The sequence below is a fragment of the Acipenser ruthenus genome, chromosome 1 (genome assembly GCF_902713425.1).
Source record: "Acipenser ruthenus chromosome 1, fAciRut3.2 maternal haplotype, whole genome shotgun sequence".
NCBI lineage: Eukaryota > Metazoa > Chordata > Actinopteri > Acipenseriformes > Acipenseridae > Acipenser > Acipenser ruthenus.
In genome coordinates, this window is record NC_081189.1 from 67323234 (window position 1) to 67338416 (window position 15183).

Here is a 15183-nt window from a genome sequence, read left to right on the forward strand (position 1 = left end):
AGCACACTGAATTAAATGGCTCTCTTACGTACAGTGTAAGTACCAAAATCACGGCAATGGCTGGGGCAATGTCAGTTTCTCATGATTTGCTAGCACCAAATATTTTGTAACCAAAATATATTCCTTGTCTTCTATTTAATAACAGCAAAGTTTTCACTAGTGGGAAGCAACATGTGCTTTTATCCTAAGGTCATTTTGTATTTGAAAATTTACAGAAGTTATTCAAACCTGTTATGTAAACTAGTCAGCCCTATCCAGGCAGCTGCCTGTAAGCAAGAGAAGCAACCAGTTGAGCTTTGGATTTTGTTATTTGTTGTGTACTACTTTAGTTTGTGTGTGTGTGTTTGTTTCTATGCATTTAGTTTAGTTTTCTCTGTACTTTGCCTTCAGAAGTCAGTTTGTGTTTCCCCTGCCTTGCCCTTACAGGAACACAGTCCTCAATATCTGTGGAAACAAGCCAGCTCAGGAGCTGAGGCGGAGTGTGTTCAACTTTGACAAGATTCAGCAGTCGCAAGACTGTCCCTGTGAGGATCCTGTGACACAGATACTGGGGGAAACAACAGGTGCGTCCTTCAGTTGACAGGAAACTGCCCTGCAAAGTCTGTGTCTCTGCTTAGTTCATGTCTGGATCAGTTCAATGCGGGGACCACCACAGTGGCTCTGAAACTATTACATTCTTCTCATGCAGGGTAAGAACTCTTTCTGCTGTTATAAATGTGCAGAGGTTTCCTGTTCCTAAAAGGTGAACCATGCAGGAGTAAAGCTTGTTAATAAGATAAAGAATGAGTGTCAATAAAGCCTTTTTTTAAGAAATTTCTAGAAAACTCACTTGATAGCTCACAATTTCACCTTTCATTGAAAACAACAGCTCTTTTTAACAACTATTTTCTTTTGCAGCAAATTGTAGTTTTGGCTAGGCACCCTAGAATTAACATCGGTACTATGGGTTCTATGATGATTTTTGTGTGTATAACAAATTTGAATTCCAGAAATAATCATTTTTTTGTTTTTTTTTTGTTTAATGATTATGAAGGGTATATTGTCAGGTAGGTGGCTCCAAAATAAAATAAAGAACCAGCAAGTTTAAGAACAATATATATATATATATATATATATATATATATATATATATATATATATAAAATAAATATTCATGCATTTCAAATGCTTTCTTTGCTTGCTCTCTTTCCTGGCACCTCCAGCACCGCCTGTACCTCTGACACCCCCAGCACCTACAGTCCTTTCAGCTCCTTCAGTTTCTTCAGTTACAAACGAGTCTGCGCAGGAAGCAAAGACTGGAGGAAAGAGTTCTCCATCAAGCAGCATGAACAAGAGGGAGAAGAAAATGACCAGTTCTCTTCAGCCTTCTGGGGAGGTGGTGTCAGGAAAGGAGGGGAGCCCCGTGGACAAACTATCCAGACTCCAGCACGAGGTGTTCACGCTCACTGAGGAGCTCAAGTCACAAAAGGTATATGTTTGGTTTGGGTGACTGAAGTATATTTAAGCACATAACAACTGATAACTGAGTTATTAAAGAATATGTCTTGTGAGGCACTTGTACAATGAATGATTGAACCTTATAAATGTTTCCCATAGTAAAATCATAAAGCATAGTGGTACAGCATAGGTCAGCATTGTAAAGACCAGCTAGGTATGGTAAAGCATATTAATAAACATGGAAAGCCAGGGTACACTGTGGGAAAATAACAGTCTAATCACGGGGAAAGCATGGGAAAACTGTAAAAAATACTGTGCAAAAACACAGTGGTAAACCTTTATAAAGTTGTATGATAGTATTTAAATATGATGTTGTATCTATAATAAGCATGGTATGAACGAACATAAGACAGAAACAGTGGATTTAGTCAAGCAGTTACACAAAGTAATACAAACTCAAATCCAAGACCAGCAACAATTTTGCCTAAACTGATTAAAGTACTGATCTACTGTATTGACTGTGTGATGTCTTAACTCTTTTTCTATGCAAGTCAGAAACCTGCATGCTGACCACAAATTGGTTGCTTTACTGGGCATTTTCTTTCCTCTTTGGCTAAGGTGTCACTGGGTGTGAAGGCAAACGCATTTAGCAGAATAACTCATGCATTACCTAACAGTAGAGAGCTTTTTAAAAGTGTGATAACTGTATTGCTGATAATCCAATCCAAATTGTTATAAACATGGTGGTATGATGTTCTATAGTAGCTGTGTATGTAAAATATGGTTGAAGGGCACTTCTGAAACAGTGAAGAGAGTCTGTTGTTGCTTCATTGTCTGTAACTGAAACTCTTGTGCTGTACTACTGTTCCTATGAATCCATAAAGGTTACAATGTAGAATTTTTTATTATTATTTTGTCATCAACACATACAGTACAAGTGTATTAAAATACAAAATCTCTGGGGCCCCCGAGGGGCTCAGCTGGTAAAGGCATGAGTGCATGGTGTGCAGGGTGAGTCAGGAAGTCAAGGGTAATTTTGTGCCCTGTGCAGGGACTGTTTCTGCAGGGCTAGATCTAAACAGTCACAATAGAGCTCCTGAATGCAATTCTGTGTTTTCGCTCATGACTCCTCTGTATCTTATGATGATAAAAAGACAGCTTACATTTTTGCCTGTATGGTCACAAAACTTCCTTTTACATTTTTATGAGCTTCAATAAGCATATTTTATTGCTTCCCAAACATAAACTTTAATCTTGCATCGCCGCCTTCTTGTTTCCTGTTAGTAACCCATACGACTTTTAACGCGGTGCTCAAATGCACCTGATCTGCAACATGCAAGAGTTTGTAGCTAATTGTATATTTGATCTAAAATTAGACCAACAGACACAATCTTTATTTGTGCACAGAATTTATTGTGCATGTGCATTTTGACTTATTTTATCATTAGTTTTTGTGTCTTGATTAAAGACACGGTTATCCTGGACCTTATGAAACCACTTTACAAGACACCATTGCTCATTATTATTGTAATACTGGGACAGTATTTCCAGTGTTTGGTACTTTTATTGCATTATCATTGTTTTCTTCTTTCAGAGTACAAAGAACAGAGCTGCAAAAACAAGGTCTTTTTTGAGCCTGTTAAAAACACACAAGTTAAGCTGATCTCCTGAATGGTTTGAAAAATGACCACCAGCAGGCAGTGTGCAGAATTTTCGGTCATTTTGCTGGTCTTTTCTAAAAACACTTCACTGAATTCATCTTTTATAATTGGTTAAAAAAGGACATTGTTATTGAAATAGTAGGCTGTGTGGTCCAGTGGTTAAAGAAAAGGGCTTGTAATCAGGAGGTCCCCGGCTCAGATTCCAGTTCAGCCACTGACTCACTGTGTGACCCTGAGCAAGTCACTTAACCTCCTTGTGCTCCGTCTTTCAGGTGGGACGTTGTAAGTGACTCTGCAGCTGATGTATAGTTCACACACCCTAGTCTCTGTAAGTCGCCTTGGATAAAGGTGTCTGCAAAATAAACAAAATAGTAATAATAATAATGTCTGATAATTGGTTTTAAGGCCATTGACGTATAATATAGGGCAGAGCTTCAGAGCCTTTTCTCATATGCACTACTAATAAATACTGCAACAGGCTGTTTTTTAGGGAAAATTGCATTGTACAGTAGACTATTCTAATCCGAGGCCCAATAGTTTGAATTTACCTGTAGCCATAACTGTAATTAAATGCATGATGTTAACAGCTGTTCTTATATGATAAGTAAAACTGTATTTTTTTATTCAAAGGGATATTACAGATTTTTCAGGAAATGCAAGAATCAAAAACCTAAAACAAATACTATACCAGGCATTTTTAGTATGGTACAGTTTAATATGAGTACTCCAAACAAATCACTAATCTGAACATGTCTGATCCCACCTGGTTCAGATTACAAAGAAAGTACAGGTGCATTATTCAGGGACCACCTACAGTATAATTTATTTACAGGAACCTCCAACACAGCTCATGAAGCTTCACCTTTAAGAGTAAATGACCATAGTGTTTTTGTTTTGAAATCAGGAGCTGGTGCGACTCCTTCACAAGGCCCTGGAGGCAGCACAGCAGGAGAAGAGGACCAGCAAACAGTTCCTGGCAGCAGCAGGGGAGCAGGAGCGGCTGGAGCTGGTGCGGCACAAAGAGAGGTGTATCGCGGACCTGGACGGCCGCCTGGAGGCCCTGCTCAAAGACAAGGAGGAGCTGGAGCAGCGGCTGGCCATGCAGGACTGCCAAGTGAATGAGCTGCAGCAGCACGTGCAGCTCATGATGGAGAAGAACAACGCCAAGCAGGAAGTCATCCTCAAGCTCTCCGAGCAGGTGGCCGCCTGCATGGCTGACCCCCAGCGTACCGTAGCCAACTCCATGGGCACAGAGACCTTCTGCAGGCTGCAGGAGAAGATTGAGCACCTCAAGGTTATTTTAAAAGTTACTTTTACATTACAGCCATGGGAAGTACGTCAACTCTTGTTTTAAGAAACACGGATAAAACCACACTCCTTTTTTTGGTTTTGTTTGACCACCATGTAATCCTGCATGATGTGAAAAAGCAGTAAAGTAAGTGATCCATGTTTTCACTGCTGGGGTGTCGCATACGGTATTCTGCACCTTCTCTGCATCCAATAAGCATTACAAACATGACATCTTGACTAGCTTTTATTAGCATTGGAGCAGACACACAATTACTGTTTGCCACTCCAGTCTAAGAATGATTCATTTATAGTAGAACCGGTCCAGGGGTCCAGCGAATATATACTGCATTATGCATTATTCCGGTCACTATGTACCATGTGCACTCCAATCAGGAAAAAACAAGTTTCTCTTGATTAGTTTATACAAATCTACAAATCTCTTATCAGCCCCTTTGAAGTGTCTGGCTCCTTCCAGATCCCCCTGAAGACTAGCTTTATGACCCCCTCATAAACCAGCTGTATATTCTAAGCAAAAACCTGTTTAATTAGTTTTATACCCCACAGTGGACTCCCCGAAGGGCAAACGTCTTTCATGTGAGGGCTGGAGGTCAAAGGACTTGTTTGTACAACCTTGTGCTGCTGGCCAGTCATTTGCTTTGACACAAAAGAATCCTTTTCAGTTGTCATAACTTCAGGGTAACTTCTCTACCATATTGCCTTCAATTTACTTCTAATGTGCGGTTGTTTAAATATAGTTAAATATACGTTAACTTGGTGTTTTTCTCAGCTCTCTGCTACCATCCATTGCTCAATGAAGCTGCTATTATTTCTTGCTTGCTCGGAGTCAATGCAGTGCAAGTATCTATATACCCAGAGTATACAGCCAGCCTTCATCTATTACAGCAGTGCTTGCATTTTTGGAACTAACAGTTTTTTCTATCCAATGTTAAATCACTTTTCAGAAAAATAACATGAATACAGCCCTGTCGTTCCTCATGCGTAGCAAACTGCTATTCAATACTTGTTCCATGTTTTCCAACAGCATGTATACTATACAAAAAAATCTGTGAAAATGACTGCACAAGCACTGAAGTACAGTATTTCTCAGTTTACAAAACAGCATTCCAAACAGTTCTTAACGTGCTTTCTCAGTGTATGCCAAAGTAATCTGACAGGTTTTTTTACATTGTGTGTGTGTTAACCTGAGACATAAACAACAACAAGGATGCACGCTTTTTAACAGTACAGTAATTTTATGAATCCTTTACTTTTCTTTTATTTACTATGGTTAAACTGGGCAGTTATGTGAAGTGACAGCGTGTACAAATTCTGACCTGCTAAGAGCTGAATTTACTGTTTTAGACCCATAATAAAATGTGCATTGGTCAGTTTCCATCAGTACCATTCAGTTGGTAGCAGCATATGTAAGTCACACATGGCACAGGTCCATTGGGTAATGATGGTGTCATATCTTACAGGATCAGATACGACAGGTTCGACCGTACTTTGTATCACGTTACTGTGATTTTGTATTGTATAGGTCAGGCTTGCACAGTGTTGATGTGATGTTACAATGAACAGCAAAAATGATTATAATAACATAAACATACTGTATAAAAAAAAAAAAAGATCCCTGTGTAACCCCAGGCTACTAGGCATGAGGGGGTACACTGCTCTCTGATAAAAGTTAGGAGACCAGTTATCTGCTTATTAGCAAAACTTAAATCCACTAATATAAAGTCAAATAATAATTCCAGACACGTGATCAGTTGGCCAACTATTTTTTTCTTCTATTTCTTTGTTATTAGAACAAAACAAGTATATTGTTTTTGTACAGTGTATTAATTGACATTAGTTAGCCACACTTTTTTTTACATATCCCAGCGATTTTCAAACAGTGTTTTATAGGGTACAAATGAGTACAATTATGAAAGCAAAGAAAAGCAGTGATCAGTCAGGACTAGGTCAAACCTGTGCTCTTAATAAGTAGAGCTCACAGTAGAAATGTTTTAAGTACAACCACAGATTGTGTTCTGATTTCATTCTTTTACTGTGTTTACTAGGACGATATAGAGGCGCACAAGATCCAAAACAAGTTCCTCAACTCTGAAATCTACCAGCTTACTAAGCTGTGGAGGAACAGTTCAGAAGAGGAGAAGGGCCTCCTGATGAAGGTATGTGCTTTACAGCTTGCTGTGTGACAGATCTGTACCCATTTAACCATTGTGAAAAAACATATATGTTCAAAAAATATATTATCCTTACCTACAAGTCTTTAATGCAGTATCGTCACTGTGTAAGGCTAATATATAAGTGACTTTATTTAATACTAAACATCTTATTTTCAGCTTTTATAGCCTAGGCCCTAGATTAATAGTAATAGTAATGAGTTTCGTTTATTTCTTTTTTCTTATAGCTTTAACCACAAAACCACAATGAGATCTGTGATTTCGCCTAGAGACATCTCTGTCTGCACTAAGAAGCCAAAGTAAATTAAAGAACAACTAGCATGCTGGTACATTATGATAAAGCAAACTGCTTAGTGACACATGGATTGCAAGTGGTTCTAATGTAGTGACGCAAGCTGGTGACCTACTGGGCACTATTCTTACACAGTCTAACTCAAAAAAACAAAACAAAATAAAAAAACAACTTTAGATTCACTTTGTATCATTTTCACATCCAGGTAACTTTTTAAAAGTTTAAAGCATTCCTTTGGCCTCCTGTTTAACCACAGTATTTCTGCAGTTTTACCCATGCTTTTCCCATGGTTATACAATGCATTTATAATAATTTACCTGGGTTTACCATGTTTATTAATATACTTTTATTATTATTATTATTATTATTTATTTCTTAGCAGACACCCTTATCCAGGGCGACTTACAATTGTTACAAGATATCACATTATTTTTACATACAATTACATTATTTTTTAACACATTATTTTTTACATACAATTGCCCATTTATACAGTTGGGTTTTTACTGGAGCAATCTAGGTAAAGTACCTTGCTCAAGGGTACAGCAACAGTGTCCCCAACCGGGGATTGAACCCACGACCTTACGGTCAAGAATCCAGAGACCTAACCACTACTCCACACTGCTGCTGACTGATTAGAAATATAACAGTACAGCTTAACATAGAGGTTCATTACACATAACTAAATCACAAAAACCTGGAGCCATGCACCTACTATACAATGTTGTATGATAATTTAGGGAATATGTGAATACTGCATGTTACCAACATCCTTGTTTAACTTTCTGTTCCTTCCCAGTGAGTACGACGACTATGGATTCAAGACCATTCCTGATTATGAAGTAGAGGACGTGAAGCTCCTGGCCAAAATCCAGGCCCTGGAGATCCGTTCCAACAACCTGCGCAACAATGAGATGGTGGACAAGCCCTTGCGGACCAGGTGGGCTAACTACCTGGCCAGCCGTCCCTTGGACCAGCTGGCTCCCTCCCCGGAGCTGAAGGGCCTGATCCGGTGTGGGATCCCTGTGGAGTACCGGGAGCAGGTGTGGCGCTGGATCGTGAGGACACGGACGCAGGTCTATAGGAAGAGGAATCCCAATCGCTACCAGGAGCTGAGGAAGCACTGCGAGGTGTCGGAGCACCCGGCCTTGCGGCAGATCAGGCTGGACTTGCACCGCACCCTCACCAGCAATAAGCATTTCTCCTCGCCCACCTCCGACGCAGTCCAAAAGCTGCAGCGCATTCTGCTAGCCTTCTCCTGGCAAAACCCCACCATCGGCTACTGCCAGGGCCTCAACCGGTACTGTACCTTTTGTATTGAAAGTTCTTAATGCCATTCGCTCATTTTAAGTAGTAAAAGGTGTTGCCAAAAAAAACAAAACACTTTCTTGTACTTCTTGGACGTGGACTAGCATAACTTATCCTTTTCTAAAACAGAGAATAATGCCTATTACCGGTAAGCAGTGCCACAGGTAATGGCAGCATTACCGGTGTTTAACATTTTAGAGCACTTCGTTGGAGGTAGCTATGCCAGGAGACTATACTAGAGCAATGTGTTGTTGTATTATAAATAGCAATAAGAATACACATGCAAACAGTGTTTATTTATTGAGTTAAGAAATATTTGAAAAATTATGACACCTAGTGGTTGTTAACTGTGTTGTGTATTCTTAGCTACTCATCCCTCCCCTGTACAATATATCTTTTTCTGGAATCACAAATATACTGGCCCAGATATGTTCTTTAATATTCTACACAACTGTAAAGACAACTGTGGTGGAAAGCACGAGTGGCCATATTCAGGCAGATTAAAAATAATACGATGGCCAGTCCCTGACCATCTTCCGGCGCCTCCTCAAGACTCACCTCTTCAGACAGCACCTGTAGAAACTCCTCTTTTCCATCTGGACACTTATCACTCTTCCTTAAATGCACTTTACTTGCTCTTATCTGCTCCCTATTTTACTGCATTTAACCCTGTACTTTAGAGTACTGTAATCTGTCGAGTGTCATTTAATCTGTAGTATTTTGTATTTAATTATATCCTGATGTAACTATCACTGACACTGTTATCTGTTCCGTTATTGAATCGTATTTTGTCATATATACTTGTACTTGCTAGAACCGAAATTATTATATTTTTATCTTGCTCTTAATTGTATTAATACTTGTACTGATTCTTGAAATGTATTTTTGTCTACGACTGTAAGTCACTCTGGATAAGGGCGTCTGCTAAGAAATAAAATAATAATAAATACAAATAAGTGTATAATTTACATAATTTCTTGCTAGTTTCATACATCAAATGTATTTATTCCTCTGAAAATTTATTTCAAAATAGGGCCTAAAATGTGTAAAAATGTGGCTTGGCACACCTATGTGTCCCCCTTTTCTTCTGAATATTAGCAGCATACTTCCAGTGGAGTCATGTGGTGTGTGTGTTTCCTCTTGCAGGTTGGCAGCTATTGCACTTTTAGTTCTGAAGGATGAAGAGGATGCCTTCTGGTGTCTGGTGGCTGTTGTTGAAATCATAATGCCACAAGACTACTACAGCAAAACCCTCACTGCCTCTCAGGTACAGTATGTACAACAACTGATTTCAAATCAGTGAACCCTCTTCTTCCCTCCAGGGACACAAGGACGCAACAAGCCCTTGCCACCTCTCGATCTTAGGCAACTTTCTGTGCCTCATTTTCTTTTCCCTTGTGGTATCCATTGTAGAGCTACCTTCTGGATATGGGTTTGTTCCATCCCGAGTACGTGGCCTATACACCTCAGTCTTCTTCTTTTTGTATCTGTGATGATTTGGTCTTCTCGTGGAGGTCTTTATTTGAGATTTTGTTTGACCAGTTTTTGCCTATTTTCCAAAGGCACCTGTTATGGAAATTGGCTAATTTGTCCATGTCTCTCCGTTATTACTAAGAAAATGTTAAAATATTTGTGACATTGCTCGTCAGCCTATAGCTGAGTTTTAATGCTATCCCTTTTGCTTCACCAGTAAGTACTGTGGAGGTGCTAATTCAGGCAGTCATAGTCCCTATTTGTTCTAACAGCTGAGCAACTCCTGCTGCTCTAAGCAGAGCTCTTTGTTTCTTGCAGGCTGATCAGAGGGTGTTCCGTGACTTTCTTGCTGAGAAGATGCCTCGTCTGACAGCCCACTTCAAGGAGCACAGCATCGATCATTCCCTCATCACCTTCAACTGGTTCCTGGTGGTCTTCGTGGAAAGCCTGGTCAGCGACATCCTGCTCAGAGTGTGGGACGCTTTCCTCTATGAGGGCACAAAGGTACAGGGCCGGCTGTGTTAGTAATTGATCCTTTAATACCCACCCCCCCACCACCAACACCGCCCACACCACCCACACTTACCCAACTGTGTTGAAACGTGCTTAATACATTTTTCAGCACAAATTGTTGAGAAAAATTGTCTTAACTTGCAAACATGTGCACAGTATGTCACACTTACATTGTAACAGCTTATCCAATTATTTAAAATTATAGTAATGACATTTTAGAGAGTTATATAGAGTAAAAATGAAAAACATGGAAATAAGTAAAATATAATTAATTATAAAAGGGCTCAGTCCAGTGACGACTTGATGAGCGAAAGTATCCTTCTTTTTTAACCTGAACAGTATTTCCTTCTTTCTGTTTCCAGGTGATATTTCGCTATGCACTGGCCCTCTAAGTACAATGAAGAGGACATTCTAAAAATTCACAACAATCTGGAAATCTACCAATACCTCCGTTTTTTCACCAAAACTATCTCTGATGGCAGGTGAGGCAGAATGAGGATGATGATAATGTACAGCAGACGCATCAGACCAGTTGCTGTCAATCACAGACTGTATAAACAGTTCACACTCATCTCACTCACTCCAGTGGCCATGCTTTTAACCACTAGTAAAGTTAGTGATTTCAATACACTGTCTTGTACCATTTTGATGATGGTAAATGTGAACAGTGATTTTGCAGTTTACTGAGCTTTACCATGCATCCACTATGAAACTGTAAGTCCTTCTTTACCATTCACTTCCTACAGGTAATGGAGCCCCCACCTCACAGACCCACATAATGTCCTCTTTGCAGCTTAGAAAACAGATGGACTGTATGAATAGCTGTTTAATGAACAGTTTGCAAGCAGATTATTAAAGTGTTGAACAATTTAACTGGTAGGTCAATTGGCTGGTTTCACCGGCCCTGATTAGCACTAATCCTGGACTACCTATTGTTATCTTAGGTAAGGTAGTCCAAAATTAGTGCTAATTGTAGTTTGTGAAACCAGCCGTTTAAGATCCTATTAAAAACAGAATTTTCTTGCCATTAGGTCTTAGTAGTAAAAATAAGTTATCCTAAGGATGAATAATTCCAAGGTTCTGTTGCCTTTTATTTACTGAAAACATTTCCTTTCTGTTATACTGTAGCACGGAACTGGATCAATCAGTCTGCTTTCTCTTGATTTTCAGTGAAATAACTGGGATTATATGATAATAATTTGGCAGAGCTTTCTCACAATGACTGTAAAGCAGCAGAAATATGTTTCCATTTAGTTCTCAAAGCCTTTTCATTGGAATTATTGATTCAATCACCATGTTTCTCCTCTGCCCAGCCACTAAACCTGAAATACAAACACATTCATTTAGATGCAGCCATTCATGCTTCAGTATTAGACAAGAATCCAGGCAGTGCCGGCTGTGCAGAGACAGGGGGCCATTGACTGATTTGGACCACCTGAAGATTGATACACTGTAGAAGTTAATGGGTTCAATCTCTAAATAATTATGTTATAAAATTAACAACTTTGTATGTCAGACTTACATTTTTTGTTCCTATTAGAACTGTGCATTGTTTCTCAAGTGTGTTTGTTTGTCTTTTTGTCCTTTTATGAATTTAATTTTGGCAGGCCCATATTTTGTTGTTTGTTTTATTTATTTATTTATTTATTTATTTATGTATTTTTTGAAAGGGAAAAATGCAGAGTTCTCAGGTCCTTTAACTTTGCAGTTGTTTCATCAGTGGCATTTTGTTTTCTCTGTATCTTCTGTCTTTAGGAAACTAATGACCATAGCGTTTAATGATATGAACCCCTTCCCTATGAAGCTGCTGAAGAACAGACGAGAGTTTCACATGGAGAGGCTGACAGCCGAGCTGCAGGAGCTGGAGAGAATACAGGAGGAGTTTGTGAAAGAACAACAAGTGGAGCGCAAAGACAAGGACCTGGACACTGCTGTCAGCGAAGACGAAGAAGTAATACAGACTGCAGTTAGCTTGCATCACATGTCCTGACGTTATTGAAAAATTACACATCACTGATACTATTTAAACTAATTTGTTTGCTTTATTATTCCCTGCTGTGGAATATAGTGCGGCTTACATACTGTGTATGTCACACATACATCTAACTGTTATCCTCTGACTGTTGTTGAGTATATAGGTATGTCACTTACATTTTTATATGTACATACTGTTTATCGTAGGTCATGGCTCTTATTTTGTAATGGCGGGCGTCATCTTATGTAAGGTAGTCCAAGATTAGTACTAATTGTAGTTTGTGAAACCAGCCGTTTAAGATCCTATTAAAAACAGAATTTTCTTGCCATTAGGTCTTAGTAAAAATAAGTTATCCTAAGGATGAATAATTCCAAGGTTCTGTTGCCTTTTATTTACTGAAAACATTTATTTTCTGTTATACTGTAGCACAGAACTGGATCAATCAGTCTGCTTTCTCTTGATTTTCAGTGAAATAACTGGGATTATATGATAATAATTTGGCAGAGCTTACTCACAATGACTGTAAAGCAGCAGAAATATGTTTCCATTTAGTTTTCAAAGCCTTTTCATTGGAATTATTGATCCAATCACCATGTTTCTCCTCTGCCCAGCCACTAAACCTGAAATACAAACACATTCATTTAGATGCAGCCATTCATGCTTCAGTATTAGACAAGAATCCAGGCAGTGCCGGCTGTGAAGAGACAGGGGGCCATTGACTGATTTGGACCACCTGAAGATTGATACACTGTAGAAGTTAATGGGTTCAATATCTAAACAATTATGTTATAAAATTAGCAAGTAACAACTTTGTATGTCAGACTTAAATTTTTTGTTCCTGTTAGAACTGTGTGGGGCTCCCGAGAGGCGCATCCAGTAAAGGCGCTCCACGTGGAGTGCAGGATGTGCCCTATAGGCTGGACGTCGCGAGTTCGAGTCCAGGCTATTCCTTTGCCGACCGAGGACAGGAGCTTCCAGGGGGCGACGCTCAATCGGCCAGGGCGTCATCGGCTCACCGCGCACCAGCGACCCCTGTAGTCTGGCCGGGCGCCTGCAGGCTTGCCTGTAAGCTGCCCGAGAGCTGCGTTGTCCTCCGACGCTGTAGCTCTTGGGTGGCTGCATGGCGTCCGCAGTGTGAAAAAAAGGGGTCGGCTGACAGCACACGCTTCGGCCATTCCAAATTGGGGAGAAAATAATAAAAAATAATTGGCAACGACTAAATTAAAAAAAAAAAACTGCATTGTTTCTCAAGTGTGTATGTTTGTCTTTTTGTGTCTTTTTATGAATTTAATTTTGGCAGGGCCATACTTTATTGTTTATTTATTTATTTGTGTATTTTTTGAAAGGGGGAAAAATGCAGAGTTCCCAGGTCCTTTAACTTTGCAGTTGTTTCATCAGTGGCATTTTGTTTTCTCTGTATCTTCTGTCTTTAGGAAACTAATGAACATAGCATTTAATGATATGAATCCCTTCCCTATGAAGCTGCTGAAGAACAGACGAGAGTTTCACATGTAGAGGCTGACAGCCGAGCTGCTGGAGCTGGAGAGGATACAGAAGGAATTTGTGAAAGAACAACAAGTGGAGCGCAAAGACAAGGACCTGGACACTGCTGTCAGCGAAGACGAAGAAGTAATACAGACTGCAGTTAGCTTGCATCACATGTCCTGACGTTATTGAAAAATTACACATCACTGATACTATTTAAACTAATTTGTTTGCTTTATTATTCCCTGCTGTGGAATATAGTGCGGCTTACATACTGTGTATGTCACACATACATCTAACTGTTATCCTTTGTCTGTTGTTGAGTATATAGGTATGTCAGACTTACATTTTTACATGTACAGTTTGGCTCTTATTTTGTAATGGCGCGTGATGTACCGACATACTTGTTTTAGAGTCAACAAATTAAGTTTACCAAACCTGTCAAAATGCAGAATATTAATGGAAATAGGTGTGTTGGTAATACACACACACTACATCTCGGAATGCTTGACTTCAAATCCAGTTTAAGTCACACATGAAAGGAGTATGGTGGTCCTAAGCCCTCGGCTTCCACATCACAAAACCAACACACAGTGCAGCACAATTGGCACAAAGGGCAAACCTGTTTCTTATCTCATAAAACAGCCTTTTACTATAACTGTCATCTGTCAGTCTCTGAATTTCTTCAATCAGCAGTTCCATTCCACTCAGATCAATTTAGTAAATTAATTATTTTGTAGTTTACCAAGAAAACAAAAACTCATTAGAGATCTTGAAAATTAATGTCTGAAATGTGATTAATTTAGGCCAGGCTAATCTGAACAAGTACAGAGATTCCAGTTACTTTTCAGACCGGCAACCAGATTCCAGATTTTCTAAACGAGACTATCTCTGAAATAAACTTATTTTTTATGCATTGGTTGTTTGTTTATATTCCTGTAAATTGCATAGTTCAGTTATTGCTAAGTTAAGAGAAAGACGTTGCTTTGTTTAATTATGTTAAATTGTATGGCAATCCTTCATGATTTGCATGAATTCACTTAGGTTTAGAGGTACAGTTTTAATTCATGTACCTCTGATAAACCTAAACTAAGTGACGAAAGCAAAAACACAAACGTTTTTTACTTGAGCTTGAAAAAGAAAAAATAGGATGAATACAGTGCTATATATACTGTGTGTGTGTGTGTGTATATATATATATATATATATATAATTGATCGCTACATATAGATTTTTCAACGCTGGTAAAATGTTTAATTCAGTAATGATTTTAAAAATGTTTATTTTTTAATTTTTTAGGGATGCAAGACATGTAACAACTACGTGTCTAAAGTTTTTAAATGCCAACTGTTAAATAAATAGAATTATGGATATTAATGTGTTGATAGTAGGGATAGCTTTTGTTACTGGAGCATGGCTGCATTGTCTATTGCGCTGAATTTTAACCAATTTTAACAAATTGTTCCCATTATTCTTATTTTTTATTTTAGCTTTTCTCTTCAAATATTTTTTAGAAAACAAAAAATCCAAGCTTTTATGTTGTATATCCTGATGCAGTCA

General features: G+C 38.9%; 1 pseudogene; it reads left to right on the forward strand.

Annotated features, from left to right (window-relative positions):
• The window catches only part of LOC117420460 (TBC1 domain family member 2A-like), a 77746-nt pseudogene extending 64182 nt beyond the window's left edge, over positions 1-13564 (forward strand).
• Positions 13565-15183: the final 1619 nt, after the last annotated feature.